The 14,203-nt window shown below is 40.0% G+C and overlaps 15 pseudogenes; all 15 read left to right on the top strand.

The window, feature by feature from the left end:
* Window positions 1–282: 282 nt before the first annotated feature.
* On the top strand, window positions 283–401 carry LOC114776243 (uncharacterized; annotated as a pseudogene).
* An 820-nt stretch (window positions 402–1,221) lies between these two features.
* Window positions 1,222–1,340, top strand: LOC114776242 (uncharacterized; annotated as a pseudogene).
* A 540-nt stretch (window positions 1,341–1,880) lies between these two features.
* On the top strand, window positions 1,881–1,999 carry LOC114776286 (uncharacterized; annotated as a pseudogene).
* A 578-nt stretch (window positions 2,000–2,577) lies between these two features.
* Window positions 2,578–2,696, top strand: LOC114776299 (uncharacterized; annotated as a pseudogene).
* Window positions 2,697–3,132: 436 nt separating this feature from the next.
* On the top strand, window positions 3,133–3,251 carry LOC114776241 (uncharacterized; annotated as a pseudogene).
* A 1,472-nt stretch (window positions 3,252–4,723) lies between these two features.
* Window positions 4,724–4,842, top strand: LOC114776285 (uncharacterized; annotated as a pseudogene).
* Window positions 4,843–5,274: 432 nt separating this feature from the next.
* Window positions 5,275–5,393, top strand: LOC114776240 (uncharacterized; annotated as a pseudogene).
* A 3,144-nt stretch (window positions 5,394–8,537) lies between these two features.
* Window positions 8,538–8,656, top strand: LOC114776312 (uncharacterized; annotated as a pseudogene).
* Window positions 8,657–9,475: 819 nt separating this feature from the next.
* LOC114776284 (uncharacterized) lies at window positions 9,476–9,594 on the top strand (annotated as a pseudogene).
* A 432-nt stretch (window positions 9,595–10,026) lies between these two features.
* LOC114776239 (uncharacterized) lies at window positions 10,027–10,145 on the top strand (annotated as a pseudogene).
* Window positions 10,146–10,682: 537 nt separating this feature from the next.
* LOC114776283 (uncharacterized) lies at window positions 10,683–10,801 on the top strand (annotated as a pseudogene).
* Window positions 10,802–11,233: 432 nt separating this feature from the next.
* Window positions 11,234–11,352, top strand: LOC114776238 (uncharacterized; annotated as a pseudogene).
* A 1,094-nt stretch (window positions 11,353–12,446) lies between these two features.
* Window positions 12,447–12,565, top strand: LOC114776315 (uncharacterized; annotated as a pseudogene).
* Window positions 12,566–13,105: 540 nt separating this feature from the next.
* Window positions 13,106–13,224, top strand: LOC114776313 (uncharacterized; annotated as a pseudogene).
* A 432-nt stretch (window positions 13,225–13,656) lies between these two features.
* Window positions 13,657–13,775, top strand: LOC114776314 (uncharacterized; annotated as a pseudogene).
* The last annotated feature ends 428 nt before the right edge of the window (window positions 13,776–14,203 follow it).

The raw sequence follows: 14,203 nt of genomic DNA, 5'->3' as shown, positions 1-14,203 counted from the left end.
GTTTGTGTACGGACAAACCAGCTGAAGAATGCCCAATCTTGTCTGATCTCAGAAGCTAAGAAGGCTTGGGCCTGGTTAGTACTTGGATGGGAGACTACCTGGGAATACCAGGTGCTGTAGCTTTAACTATTGAAAAACTTTTAAAATGAAAGTATTTACATGGCTTTGTTAGCTTTTTTTGCCTTTTCTCCATCATAATTTGACAGTAAAGCGGGAGTTTTCGCACTTTGTAATGTTTTCAAAGCCCTTTTGTTTAAAGTCCAAGATTTTCAAGCAGAGTTTGCTTACGGACATGCCAGCTCAAGATTGCCCAATCTTGTCTGATCTCAGAAGCTAAGAAGGCTTGGGCCTGGTTACTACTTGGATGGGAGACTACGTGGGAATGCCAGGTGCTGTAAGCTTTAACTATTGTAAAACTTTTAAAATGAAAGTATTTACATCACTTTGTTAACTTTTTTTTAAAGTAAGTTATGGAGTATTTTCTTTCTTTGATATGTTTTCCCGCCTTTTTTCTTTTTTTTTTTTTTTTTTTTTAAACTTCTCTTCAGGTTTCTTTTTCTGTGCGTGCTCTACAACGATCATTCACAGGCTTGGCTATGGAGTGGGGTGGAGCTGAATCGATTAGGTGGGGTTTTCCAGCCCTCGGCCTTAAGGTGCTACGCACCCTGATGTCAGTTTAATATCTGATACGTCATATTAAGCGGACTTTTTAGAACAGGGAGTCGGCAATAGGGCCTGCTCCATCCGCTCCATTCATCGACCCAGTATTGCATTGCCTCTAGAAGGTGTGCACTTTATTTGTTGTATTGCAAATAAAAGCTTACCACTCCAACTTTTTGCCTTTTCTCCATGATAATTTGACAGTAAAGCGGGAGTTTTCACTCTTTGATATGTTTTCAAGCCCCTTTGGTTTAAAGTTCAAGATTTTCAAGCAGAGTTTGTGTACAGGACAAACCAGCTGAAGAATGCCCAATCTTGTCTGATCTCAGAAGCTAAGAAGGCTTGGGCCTGGTTAGTACTTGGATGGGAGACTACCTGGGAATACCAGGTGCTGTAAGCTTTAACTATTGAAAAACTTTTAAAATGAAAGTATTTACATGGCTTTGTTAGCTTTTTTTGCCTTTTCTCCATCATAATTTGACAGTAAAGCGGGAGTTTTCGCACTTTGATAATGTTTTCAAAGCCCTTTTGTTTAAAGTCCAAGATTTTCAAGCAGAGTTTGCTTACGGACATGCCAGCTCAAGATTGCCCAATCTTGTCTGATCTCAGAAGCTAAGAAGGCTTGGGCCTGGTTACTACTTGGATGGGAGACTACGTGGGAATGCCAGGTGCTGTAAGCTTTAACTATTGTAAAACTTTTAAAATGAAAGTATTTACATCACTTTGTTAACTTTTTTTTAAAGTAAGTTATGGAGTATTTTCTTTCTTTGATATGTTTTCCCGCCTTTTTTCTTTTTTTTTTTTTTTTTTTTTTAAACTTCTCTTCAGGTTTCTTTTTCTGTGCGTGCTCTACAACGATCATTCACAGGCTTGGCTATGGAGTGGGGTGGAGCTGAATCGATTAGGTGGGGTTTTCCAGCCCTCGGCCTTAAGGTGCTACGCACCCTGATGTCAGTTTAATATCTGATACGTCATATTAAGCGGACTTTTTAGAACAGGGAGTCGGCAATAGGGCCTGCTCCATCCGCTCCATTCATCGACCCAGTATTGCATTGCCTCTAGAAGGTGTGCACTTTATTTGTTGTATTGCAAATAAAAGCTTACCACTCCAACTTTTTGCCTTTTCTCCATGATAATTTGACAGTAAAGCGGGAGTTTTCACTCTTTGATATGTTTTCAAGCCCCTTTGGCTTAAAGTTCAAGATTTTCAAGCAGAGTTTGTGTACAGACAAACCAGCTGAAGAATGCCCAATCTTGTCTGATCTCAGAAGCTAAGAAGGCTTGGGCCTGGTTAGTACTTGGATGGGAGACTACCTGGGAATACCAGGTGCTGTAAGCTTTAACTATTGAAAAACTTTTAAAATGAAAGTATTTACATGGCTTTGTTAGCTTTTTTTGCCTTTTCTCCATCATAATTTGACAGTAAAGCGGGAGTTTTCACTCTTTGATATGTGTTCAAGCCCCTTTGGTTTAAAGTTCAAGATTTTCAAGCAGAGTTTGTGTACGGACAAACCAGCTGAAGAATGCCCAATCTTGTCTGATCTCAGAAGCTAAGAAGGCTTGGGCCTGGTTAGTACTTGGATGGGAGACTACCTGGGAATACCAGGTGCTTTAACTATTGAAAAACTTTTAAATGAAAGTATTTACATGGCTTTGTTAGCTTTTTTTGCCTTTTCTCCATCATAATTTGACAGTAAAGCAAGAGTTTTCGCACTTTGTAATGTTTTTAAAGCCCTTTTGTTTAAAGTCCAAGATTTTCAAGCAGAGTTTGCTTACGGACATGCCAGCTCAAGATTGCCCAAGATAGCTTTTTTTGCCTTTTCTCCATCATAATTTGACAGTAAAGCGGGAGTTTTCACTCTTTGATATGTTTTCAAGCCCCTTTGGCTTAAAGTTCAAGATTTTCAAGCAGAGTTTGTGTACGGACAAACCAGCTGAAGAATGCCCAATCTTGTCTGATCTCAGAAGCTAAGAAGGCTTGGGCCTGGTTAGTACTTGGATGGGTGACTACCTGGGAATACCAGGTGCTGTAAGCTTTAACTATTGAAAAACTTTTAAAATGAAAGTATTTACATGGCTTTGTTAGCTTTTTTTGCCTTTTCTCCATCATAATTTGACAGTAAAGCGGGAGTTTTCACTCTTTGATATGTGTTCAAGCCCCTTTGGTTTAAAGTTCAAGATTTTCAAGCAGAGTTTGTGTACGGACAAACCAGCTGAAGAATGCCCAATCTTGTCTGATCTCAGAAGCTAAGAAGGCTTGGGCCTGGTTAGTACTTGGATGGGAGACTACCTGGGAATACCAGGTGCTGTAGCTAACTATTGAAAAACTTTTAAAATGAAAGTATTTACATGGCTTTGTTAGCTTTTTTTGCCTTTTCTCCATCATAATTTGACAGTAAAGCGGGAGTTTTCGCACTTTGTAATGTTTTCAAAGCCCTTTTGTTTAAAGTCCAAGATTTTCAAGCAGAGTTTGCTTACGGACATGCCAGCTCAAGATTGCCCAATCTTGTCTGATCTCAGAAGCTAAGAAGGCTTGGGCCTGGTTACTACTTGGATGGGAGACTACGTGGGAATGCCAGGTGCTGTAAGCTTTAACTATTGTAAAACTTTTAAAATGAAAGTATTTACATCACTTTGTTAACTTTTTTTAAAGTAAGTTATGGAGTATTTTCTTTCTTTGATATGTTTTCCCGCCTTTTTTCTTTTTTTTTTTTTTTTTTTTTAAACTTCTCTTCAGGTTTCTTTTTCTGTGCGTGCTCTACAACGATCATTCACAGGCTTGGCTATGGAGTGGGGTGGAGCTGAATCGATTAGGTGGGGTTTTCCAGCCCTCGGCCTTAAGGTGCTACGCACCCTGATGTCAGTTTAATATCTGATACGTCATATTAAGCGGACTTTTTAGAACAGGGAGTCGGCAATAGGGCCTGCTCCATCCGCTCCATTCATCGACCCAGTATTGCATTGCCTCTAGAAGGTGTGCACTTTATTTGTTGTATTGCAAATAAAAGCTTACCACTCCAACTTTTTGCCTTTTCTCCATGATAATTTGACAGTAAAGCGGGAGTTTTCACTCTTTGATATGTTTTCAAGCCCCTTTGGCTTAAAGTTCAAGATTTTCAAGCAGAGTTTGCTGTACAGACAAACCAGCTGAAGAATGCCCAATCTTGTCTGATCTCAGAAGCTAAGAAGGCTTGGGCCTGGTTAGTACTTGGATGGGAGACTACCTAGGAATACCAGGTGCTGTAAGCTTTAACTATTGAAAAACTTTTAAAATGAAAGTATTTACATGGCTTTGTTAGCTTTTTTTGCCTTTTCTCCATCATAATTTGACAGTAAAGCGGGAGTTTTCACTCTTTGATATGTGTTCAAGCCCCTTTGGTTTAAAGTTCAAGATTTTCAAGCAGAGTTTGCTTACGGACATACCAGCTGAAGAATGCCCAATCTTGTCTGATCTCAGAAGCTAAGAAGGCCTTGGGCCTGGTTACTACTTGGATGGGAGACTACGTGGGAATGCCAGGTGCTGTAAGCTTTAACTATTGTAAAACTTTTAAAATGAAAGTATTTACATCACTTTGTTAACTTTTTTTAAAGTAAGTTATGGAGTATTTTCTTTCTTTGATATGTTTTCCCGCCTTTTTTCTTTTTTTTTTTTTTTTTAAACTTCTCTTCAGGTTTCTTTTTCTGTGCGTGCTCTACAACGATCATTCACAGGCTTGGCTATGGAGTGGGGTGGAGCTGAATCGATTAGGTGGGGTTTTCCAGCCCTCGGCCTTAAGGTGCTACGCACCCTGATGTCAGTTTAATATCTGATACGTCATATTAAGCGGACTTTTTAGAACAGGGAGTCGGCAATAGGGCCTGCTCCATCCGCTCCATTCATCGACCCAGTATTGCATTGCCTCTAGAAGGTGTGCACTTTATTTGTTGTATTGCAAATAAAAGCTTACCACTCCAACTTTTTGCCTTTTCTCCATGATAATTTGACAGTAAAGCGGGAGTTTTCACTCTTTGATATGTTTTCAAGCCCCTTTGGCTTAAAGTTCAAGATTTTCAAGCAGAGTTTGTGTACAGACAAACCAGCTGAAGAATGCCCAATCTTGTCTGATCTCAGAAGCTAAGAAGGCTTGGGCCTGGTTAGTACTTGGATGGGAGACTACCTGGGAATACCAGGTGCTGTAAGCTTTAACTATTGAAAAACTTTTAAAATGAAAGTATTTACATGGCTTTGTTAGCTTTTTTTGCCTTTTCTCCATCATAATTTGACAGTAAAGCGGGAGTTTTCACTCTTTGATATGTGTTCAAGCCCCTTTGGTTTAAAGTTCAAGATTTTCAAGCAGAGTTTGTGTACGGACAAACCAGCTGAAGAATGCCCAATCTTGTCTGATCTCAGAAGCTAAGAAGGCTTGGGCCTGGTTAGTACTTGGATGGGAGACTACCTGGGAATACCAGGTGCTTTAACTATTGAAAAACTTTTAAAATGAAAGTATTTACATGGCTTTGTTAGCTTTTTTTGCCTTTTCTCCATCATAATTTGACAGTAAAGCGGGAGTTTTCGCACTTTGTAATGTTTTCAAAGCCCTTTTGTTTAAAGTCCAAGATTTTCAAGCAGAGTTTGCTTACGGACATGCCAGCTCAAGATTGCCCAATCTTGTCTGATCTCAGAAGCTAAGAAGGCTTGGGCCTGGTTACTACTTGGATGGGAGACTACGTGGGAATGCCAGGTGCTGTAAGCTTTAACTATTGTAAAACTTTTAAAATGAAAGTATTTACATCACTTTGTTAACTTTTTTTTAAAGTAAGTTATGGAGTATTTTCTTTCTTTGATATGTTTTCCCGCCTTTTTTCTTTTTTTTTTTTTTTTTTTTTTAAACTTCTCTTCAGGTTTCTTTTTCTGTGCGTGCTCTACAACGATCATTCACAGGCTTGGCTATGGAGTGGGGTGGAGCTGAATCGATTAGGTGGGGTTTTCCAGCCCTCGGCCTTAAGGTGCTACGCACCCTGATGTCAGTTTAATATCTGATACGTCATATTAAGCGGACTTTTTAGAACAGGCAGTCGGCAATAGGGCCTGCTCCATCCGCTCCATTCATCGACCCAGTATTGCATTGCCTCTAGAAGGTGTGCACTTTATTTGTTGTATTGCAAATAAAAGCTTACCACTCCAACTTTTTGCCTTTTCTCCATGATAATTTGACAGTGTAAGAATGTTACACTCTGTAAGAATGGACATCGCGGGAGCCTGCTTTGTCTTGCATAACAGATGTCTGCAGGGGGAAGTGTAACATTCCTGTGTCGACGGTTGTGGGTGAAGATTCGACACCCCGGTTTTTACATGTCTTTTGTCCGACGTCAACGTGCGAAGTATCAGCCGTCAGGACCGCCCACCCTCTTTGTCTTCACCAAATGGGAGGCACTGGGGGCGTGACATCAGAAACAACAGGTTCTGATTGGTCAGTGACAACTTCCTGTAGGCCAGTGACAACTTCCTGTAGGCCAGTGACAACTTCCTGTAGGCCAGTGACAACTTCCTGTAGGCCAGGGGTATAAATGTCTGCACACATGTAAAAAGGGACCTCTGAGCTATCTTGCTCAGGGGGGTTTCCCTCTCTTTCCCTTCTCTTTCTCTTCTCCCTCTTTACTCTTTCTTCTCATGTTTACTTTCTCTGTAACCTTGGTACCTTTTTACATTCAATATTCACATGTAACTACAATAATTATTTACCGGTGTTAATAAATTAGAAACTGTACATTTTTAACCTCTACTGTGCCATGCCTCTTTCTGCCAGGTAACATCAAATTGGAGTGGTTGAATACAGTGCTTTGTGTGGAGGGAGAAAGAGTTTTTTCTACACACTCTATTCTCTTCTCCACACCACATGGTCTTCATGCGTTTTTTTTTACAAATGGTGACCCCGACGTGATACCTTTGCTCGGATGTGGATCTGTGACCGTAAGTCTCTTTTATCTGAATTTTACTGCATAGGGAAGAATAGAATCTATGTGCTTTAATTTAAATAAAAAGGATCTACATATCCTAAAAGCCCGGGACCGTAGAAACCGAGGCATTTCTAAATCCAGATCCACTCCGACAAGGTATAAAATGAACATAGACTAATTACTGTATCACTTACAATGTGGCATGTAGATATGGCTGGCACAATAGATGAACCCACAAACCAAACTGTTAACCAGGATTTGTGACATTTTAGATTACTGGTATTACATTGAACATCATAAACCATGTCCCACGGTGAACAATTTGATAATAACTGATCAGGGATTGGAAATTGCACTGTTAAACTTAAATGTTTTTATTTTAAATTCATGTTCAGTATGATCAACATGTTTAGGATCAGAATTTAAATTTATGTGAAACTGTTTCTCTCTCTGAACACCTCAACAATGCCATAATCTCAAATAATAGCTTTTAGTGATAAAGGTGTAATTCTCTAATCACATGGCAACAAGCGGGATTTTATTTGTGTTTATTTTTCCGGCCACTGTTGTTGATTGAACTTCGTTAAGCCGATGCAAATTCGCAGAGTTATGAATTCCCTAATAAAGGTGTAATTCTCCAATCACATGGCAACAAGCGGGACTTTTTTATTTATTTATTTGTATTTATTTTTCCGGCCACTGTTGTTGATTAGACTTGATAAGCCAGTGCAAATCTGCGGAGTTATGAATTCCCTCATATCATTTTAAGCCTCCCACTATATTTACATGTTTTTTGCATTACAGTATCTGATCATTGTTGTCATTTGTTTTTCTGGTTTGGTTTTAATGTACGATGAACACTGTTTTTCTACATGCACAATCTGTATGCAAACCTCATCACACTCCAGACAAAGAACCCAACCAAGTGTGAAAAGCCCTGGATCCAGTTGAATATTCTATGTATGCTGCTGTGTTTGATCTATGCCAAGAAGACAGGTTTCCCTACAAGGGTGACCTCAGACGCCTGAGGATCACAAAGGACACAGAACCACAACTATCGGCTACATTTGAATTCCCGACTGACCAGGAAGCAAGCAGATACACAATCATGACCCAATTGTGATCCCCATGGACCCTGAATACTCGAGTGCCCCAGGGGATCAACCGGCCGTCTGTAAGAATGGACATCGCGGGAGCCTGCTTTGTCTTGCATAACAGATGTCTGCAGGGGGAAGTGTAACATTCCTGTGTCGACGGTTGTGGGTGAAGATTCGACACCCCGGTTTTTACATGTCTTTTGTCCGACGTCAACGTGCGAAGTATCAGCCGTCAGGACCGCCCACCCTCTTTGTCTTCACCAAATGGGAGGCACTGGGGGCGTGACATCAGAAACAACAGGTTCTGATTGGTCAGTGACAACTTCCTGTAGGCCAGTGACAACTTCCTGTAGGCCAGTGACAACTTCCTGTAGGCCAGTGACAACTTCCTGTAGGCCAGGGGTATAAATGTCTGCACACATGTAAAAAGGGACCTCTGAGCTATCTTGCTCAGGGGGGTTTCCCTCTCTTTCCCTTCTCTTTCTCTTCTCCCTCTTTACTCTTTCTTCTCATGTTTACTTTCTCTGTAACCTTGGTACCTTTTTACATTCAATATTCACATGTAACTACAATAATTATTTACCGGTGTTAATAAATTAGAAACTGTACATTTTTAACCTCTACTGTGCCATGCCTCTTTCTGCCAGGTAACATCAAATTGGAGTGGTTGAATACAGTGCTTTGTGTGGAGGGAGAAAGAGTTTTTTCTACACACTCTATTCTCTTCTCCACACCACATGGTCTTCATGCGTTTTTTTTTACAACAGTAAAGTGGGAGTTTTCACTCTTTGATATGTTTTCAAGCCCCTTTGGCTTAAAGTTCAAGATTTTCAAGCAGAGTTTGCGTACAGACAAACCAGCTAAAGAATGCCCAATCTTGTCTGATCTCAGAAGCTAAGAAGGCTTGGGCCTGGTTAGTACTTGGATGGGAGACTACCTAGGAATACCAGGTGCTGTAAGCTTTAACTATTGAAAAACTTTTAAAATGAAAGTATTTACATGGCTTTGTTAGCTTTTTTTTGCCTTTTCTCCATCATAATTTGACAGTAAAGCGGGAGTTTTCGCACTTTGTAATGTTTTCAAAGCCCTTTTGTTTAAAGTCCAAGATTTTCAAGCAGAGTTTGCTTACGGACATGCCAGCTCAAGATTGCCCAATCTTGTCTGATCTCAGAAGCTAAGAAGGCCTGGGCCTGGTTACTACTTGGATGGGAGACTACGTGGGAATGCCAGGTGCTGTAAGCTTTAACTATTGTAAAACTTTTAAAATGAAAGTATTTACATCACTTTGTTAACTTTTTTTTAAAGTAAGTTATGGAGTATTTTCTTTCTTTGATATGTTTTCCCGCCTTTTTTCTTTTTTTTTTTTTTTTTTTTTAAACATCTCTTCAGGTTTCTTTTTCTGTGCGTGCTCTACAACGATCATTCACAGGCTTGGCTATGGAGTGGGGTGGAGCTGAATCGATTAGGTGGGGTTTTCCAGCCCTCGGCCTTAAGGTGCTACGCACCCTGATGTCAGTTTAATATCTGATACGTCATATTAAGCGGACTTTTTAGAACAGGGAGTCGGCAATAGGGCCTGCTCCATCCGCTCCATTCATCGACCCAGTATTGCATTGCCTCTAGAAGGTGTGCACTTTATTTGTTGTATTGCAAATAAAAGCTTACCACTCCAACTTTTTGCCTTTTCTCCATGATAATTTGACAGTAAAGCGGGAGTTTTCACTCTTTGATATGTTTTCAAGCCCCTTTGGCTTAAAGTTCAAGATTTTCAAGCAGAGTTTGTGTACAGACAAACCAGCTGAAGAATGCCCAATCTTGTCTGATCTCAGAAGCTAAGAAGGCTTGGGCCTGGTTAGTACTTGGATGGGAGACTACCTGGGAATACCAGGTGCTGTAAGCTTTAACTATTGAAAAACTTTTAAAATGAAAGTATTTACATGGCTTTGTTAGCTTTTTTTGCCTTTTCTCCATCATAATTTGACAGTAAAGCGGGAGTTTTCACTCTTTGATATGTGTTCAAGCCCCTTTGGTTTAAAGTTCAAGATTTTCAAGCAGAGTTTGTGTACGGACAAACCAGCTGAAGAATGCCCAATCTTGTCTGATCTCAGAAGCTAAGAAGGCTTGGGCCTGGTTAGTACTTGGATGGGAGACTACCTGGGAATACCAGGTGCTTTAACTATTGAAAAACTTTTAAAATGAAAGTATTTACATGGCTTTGTTAGCTTTTTTTGCCTTTTCTCCATCATAATTTGACAGTAAAGCGGGAGTTTTCGCACTTTGTAATGTTTTCAAAGCCCTTTTGTTTAAAGTCCAAGATTTTCAAGCAGAGTTTGCTTACGGACATGCCAGCTCAAGATTGCCCAATCTTGTCTGATCTCAGAAGCTAAGAAGGCTTGGGCCTGGTTACTACTTGGATGGGAGACTACGTGGGAATGCCAGGTGCTGTAAGCTTTAACTATTGTAAACTTTTAAAATGAAAGTATTTACATCACTTTGTTAACTTTTTTTTAAAGTAAGTTATGGAGTATTTTCTTTCTTTGATATGTTTTCCCGCCTTTTTTCTTTTTTTTTTTTTTTTTTTTAAACTTCTCTTCAGGTTTCTTTTTCTGTGCGTGCTCTACAACGATCATTCACAGGCTTGGCTATGGAGTGGGGTGGAGCTGAATCGATTAGGTGGGGTTTTCCAGCCCTCGGCCTTAAGGTGCTACGCACCCTGATGTCAGTTTAATATCTGATACGTCATATTAAGCGGACTTTTTAGAACAGGGAGTCGGCAATAGGGCCTGCTCCATCCGCTCCATTCATCGACCCAGTATTGCATTGCCTCTAGAAGGTGTGCACTTTATTTGTTGTATTGCAAATAAAAGCTTACCACTCCAACTTTTTGCCTTTTCTCCATGATAATTTGACAGTAAAGCGGGAGTTTTCACTCTTTGATATGTTTTCAAGCCCCTTTGGCTTAAAGTTCAAGATTTTCAAGCAGAGTTTGTGTACAGACAAACCAGCTGAAGAATGCCCAATCTTGTCTGATCTCAGAAGCTAAGAAGGCTTGGGCCTGGTTAGTACTTGGATGGGAGACTACCTGGGAATACCAGGTGCTGTAAGCTTTAACTATTGAAAAACTTTTAAAATGAAAGTATTTACATGGCTTTGTTAGCTTTTTTTGCCTTTTCTCCATCATAATTTGACAGTAAAGCGGGAGTTTTCACTCTTTGATATGTGTTCAAGCCCCTTTGGTTTAAAGTTCAAGATTTTCAAGCAGAGTTTGTGTACGGACAAACCAGCTGAAGAATGCCCAATCTTGTCTGATCTCAGAAGCTAAGAAGGCTTGGGCCTGGTTAGTACTTGGATGGGAGACTACCTGGGAATACCAGGTGCTTTAACTATTGAAAAACTTTTAAAATGAAAGTATTTACATGGCTTTGTTAGCTTTTTTTGCCTTTTCTCCATCATAATTTGACAGTAAAGCGGGAGTTTTCGCACTTTGTAATGTTTTCAAAGCCCTTTTGTTTAAAGTCCAAGATTTTCAAGCAGAGTTTGCTTACGGACATGCCAGCTCAAGATTGCCCAATCTTGTCTGATCTCAGAAGCTAAGAAGGCTTGGGCCTGGTTACTACTTGGATGGGAGACTACGTGGGAATGCCAGGTGCTGTAAGCTTTAACTATTGTAAAACTTTTAAAATGAAAGTATTTACATCACTTTGTTAACTTTTTTTTAAAGTAAGTTATGGAGTATTTTCTTTCTTTGATATGTTTTCCCGCCTTTTTTCTTTTTTTTTTTTTTTTTTTTTTTAAACTTCTCTTCAGGTTTCTTTTTCTGTGCGTGCTCTACAACGATCATTCACAGGCTTGGCTATGGAGTGGGGTGGAGCTGAATCGATTAGGTGGGGTTTTCCAGCCCTCGGCCTTAAGGTGCTACGCACCCTGATGTCAGTTTAATATCTGATACGTCATATTAAGCGGACTTTTTAGAACAGGCAGTCGGCAATAGGGCCTGCTCCATCCGCTCCATTCATCGACCCAGTATTGCATTGCCTCTAGAAGGTGTGCACTTTATTTGTTGTATTGCAAATAAAAGCTTACCACTCCAACTTTTTGCCTTTTCTCCATGATAATTTGACAGTAAAGCGGGAGTTTTCACTCTTTGATATGTTTTCAAGCCCCTTTGGCTTAAAGTTCAAGATTTTCAAGCAGAGTTTGCGTACAGACAAACCAGCTGAAGAATGCCCAATCTTGTCTGATCTCAGAAGCTAAGAAGGCTTGGGCCTGGTTAGTACTTGGATGGGAGACTACCTAGGGAATACCAGGTGCTGTAAGCTTTAACTATTGAAAAACTTTTAAAATGAAAGTATTTACATTGGCTTTGTTAGCTTTTTTTGCCTTTTCTCCATCATAATTTGACAGTAAAGCGGGAGTTTTCACTCTTTGATATGTGTTCAAGCCCCTTTGGTTTAAAGTTCAAGATTTTCAAGCAGAGTTTGTGTACGGACAAACCAGCTGAAGAATGCCCAATCTTGTCTGATCTCAGAAGCTAAGAAGGCTTGGGCCTGGTTAGTACTTGGATGGGAGACTACCTGGGAATACCAGGTGCTTTAACTGTTGAAAAACTTTTAAAATGAAAGTATTTACATGGCTTTGTTAGCTTTTTTTGCCTTTTCTCCATCATAATTTGACAGTAAAGCGGGAGTTTTCGCACTTTGTAATGTTATCAAAGCCCTTTTGTTTAAAGTCCAAGATTTTCAAGCAGAGTTTGCTTACGGACATGCCAGCTCAAGATCGCCCAATCTTGTCTGATCTCAGAAGCTAAGAAGGCCTGGGCCTGGTTACTACTTGGATGGGAGACTACGTGGGAATGCCAGGTGCTGTAAGCTTTAACTATTGTAAAACTTTTAAAATGAAAGTATTTACATCACTTTGTTAACTTTTTTTTAAAGTAAGTTATGGAGTATTTTCTTTCTTTGATATGTTTTCCCGCCTTTTTTCTTTTTTTTTTTTTTTTTTTTTTAAACATCTCTTCAGGTTTCTTTTTCTGTGCGTGCTCTACAACGATCATTCACAGGCTTGGCTATGGAGTGGGGTGGAGCTGAATCGATTAGGTGGGGTTTTCCAGCCCTCGGCCTTAAGGTGCTACGCACCCTGATGTCAGTTTAATATCTGATACGTCATACTAAGCGGACTTTTTAGAACAGGCAGTCGGCAATAGGGCCTGCTCCATCCGCTCCATTCATCGACCCAGTATTGCATTGCCTCTAGAAGGTGTGCACTTTATTTGTTGTATTGCAAATAAAAGCTTACCACTCCAACTTTTTGCCTTTTCTCCATGATAATTTGACAGTAAAGCGGGAGTTTTCACTCTTTGATATGTTTTCAAGCCCCTTTGGCTTAAAGTTCAAGATTTTCAAGCAGAGTTTGCGTACAGACAAACCAGCTGAAGAATGCCCAATCTTGTCTGATCTCAGAAGCTAAGAAGGCTTGGGCCTGGTTAGTACTTGGATGGGAGACTACCTAGGAATACCAGGTGCTGTAAGCTTTAACTATTGAAAAACTTTTAAAATGAAAGTATTTACTTGGCTTTGTTAGCTTTTTTTGCCTTTTCTCCATCATAATTTGACAGTAAAGCGGGAGTTTTCACTCTTTGATATGTGTTCAAGCCCCTTTGGTTTAAAGTTCAAGATTTTCAAGCAGAGTTTGTGTACGGACAAACCAGCTGAAGAATGCCCAATCTTGTCTGATCTCAGAAGCTAAGAAGGCTTGGGCCTGGTTAGTACTTGGATGGGAGACTACCTGGGAATACCAGGTGCTTTAACTGTTGAAAAACTTTTAAAATGAAAGTATTTACATGGCTTTGTTAGCTTTTTTTGCCTTTTCTCCATCATAATTTGACAGTAAAGCGGGAGTTTTCGCACTTTGTAATGTTTTCAAAGCCCTTTTGTTTAAAGTCCAAGATTTTCAAGCAGAGTTTGCTTACGGACATGCCAGCTCAAGATCGCCCAATCTTGTCTGATCTCAGAAGCTAAGAAGGCCTGGGCCTGGTTACTACTTGGATGGGAGACTACGTGGGAATGCCAGGTGCTGTAAGCTTTAACTATTGTAAAACTTTTAAAATGAAAGTATTTACATCACTTTGTTAACATTTTTTTTTAAAGTAAGTTATGGAGTATTTTCTTTCTTTGATATGTTTTCCCGCCTTTTTTCTTTTTTTTTTTTTTTTTAAACATCTCTTCAGGTTTCTTTTTCTGTGTGTGCTCTACAACGATCATTCACAGGCTTGGCTATGGAGTGGGGTGGAGCTGAATCGATTAGGTGGGGTTTTCCAGCCCTCGGCCTTAAGGTGCTACGCACCCTGATGTCAGTTTAATATCTGATACGTCATATTAAGCGGACTTTTTAGAACAGGCAGTCGGCAATAGGGCCTGCTCCATCCGCTCCATTCATCGACCCAGTATTGCATTGCCTCTAGAAGGTGTGCACTTTATTTGTTGTATTGCAAATAAAAGCTTACCACTCCA

This window comes from Denticeps clupeoides, unplaced genomic scaffold (genome assembly GCF_900700375.1).
Source record: "Denticeps clupeoides unplaced genomic scaffold, fDenClu1.1, whole genome shotgun sequence".
Taxonomy (NCBI): domain Eukaryota; kingdom Metazoa; phylum Chordata; class Actinopteri; order Clupeiformes; family Denticipitidae; genus Denticeps; species Denticeps clupeoides.
Note: the sequence above shows the minus strand (reverse complement) of the source record. Positions and strands in the feature narration are given on the sequence as shown.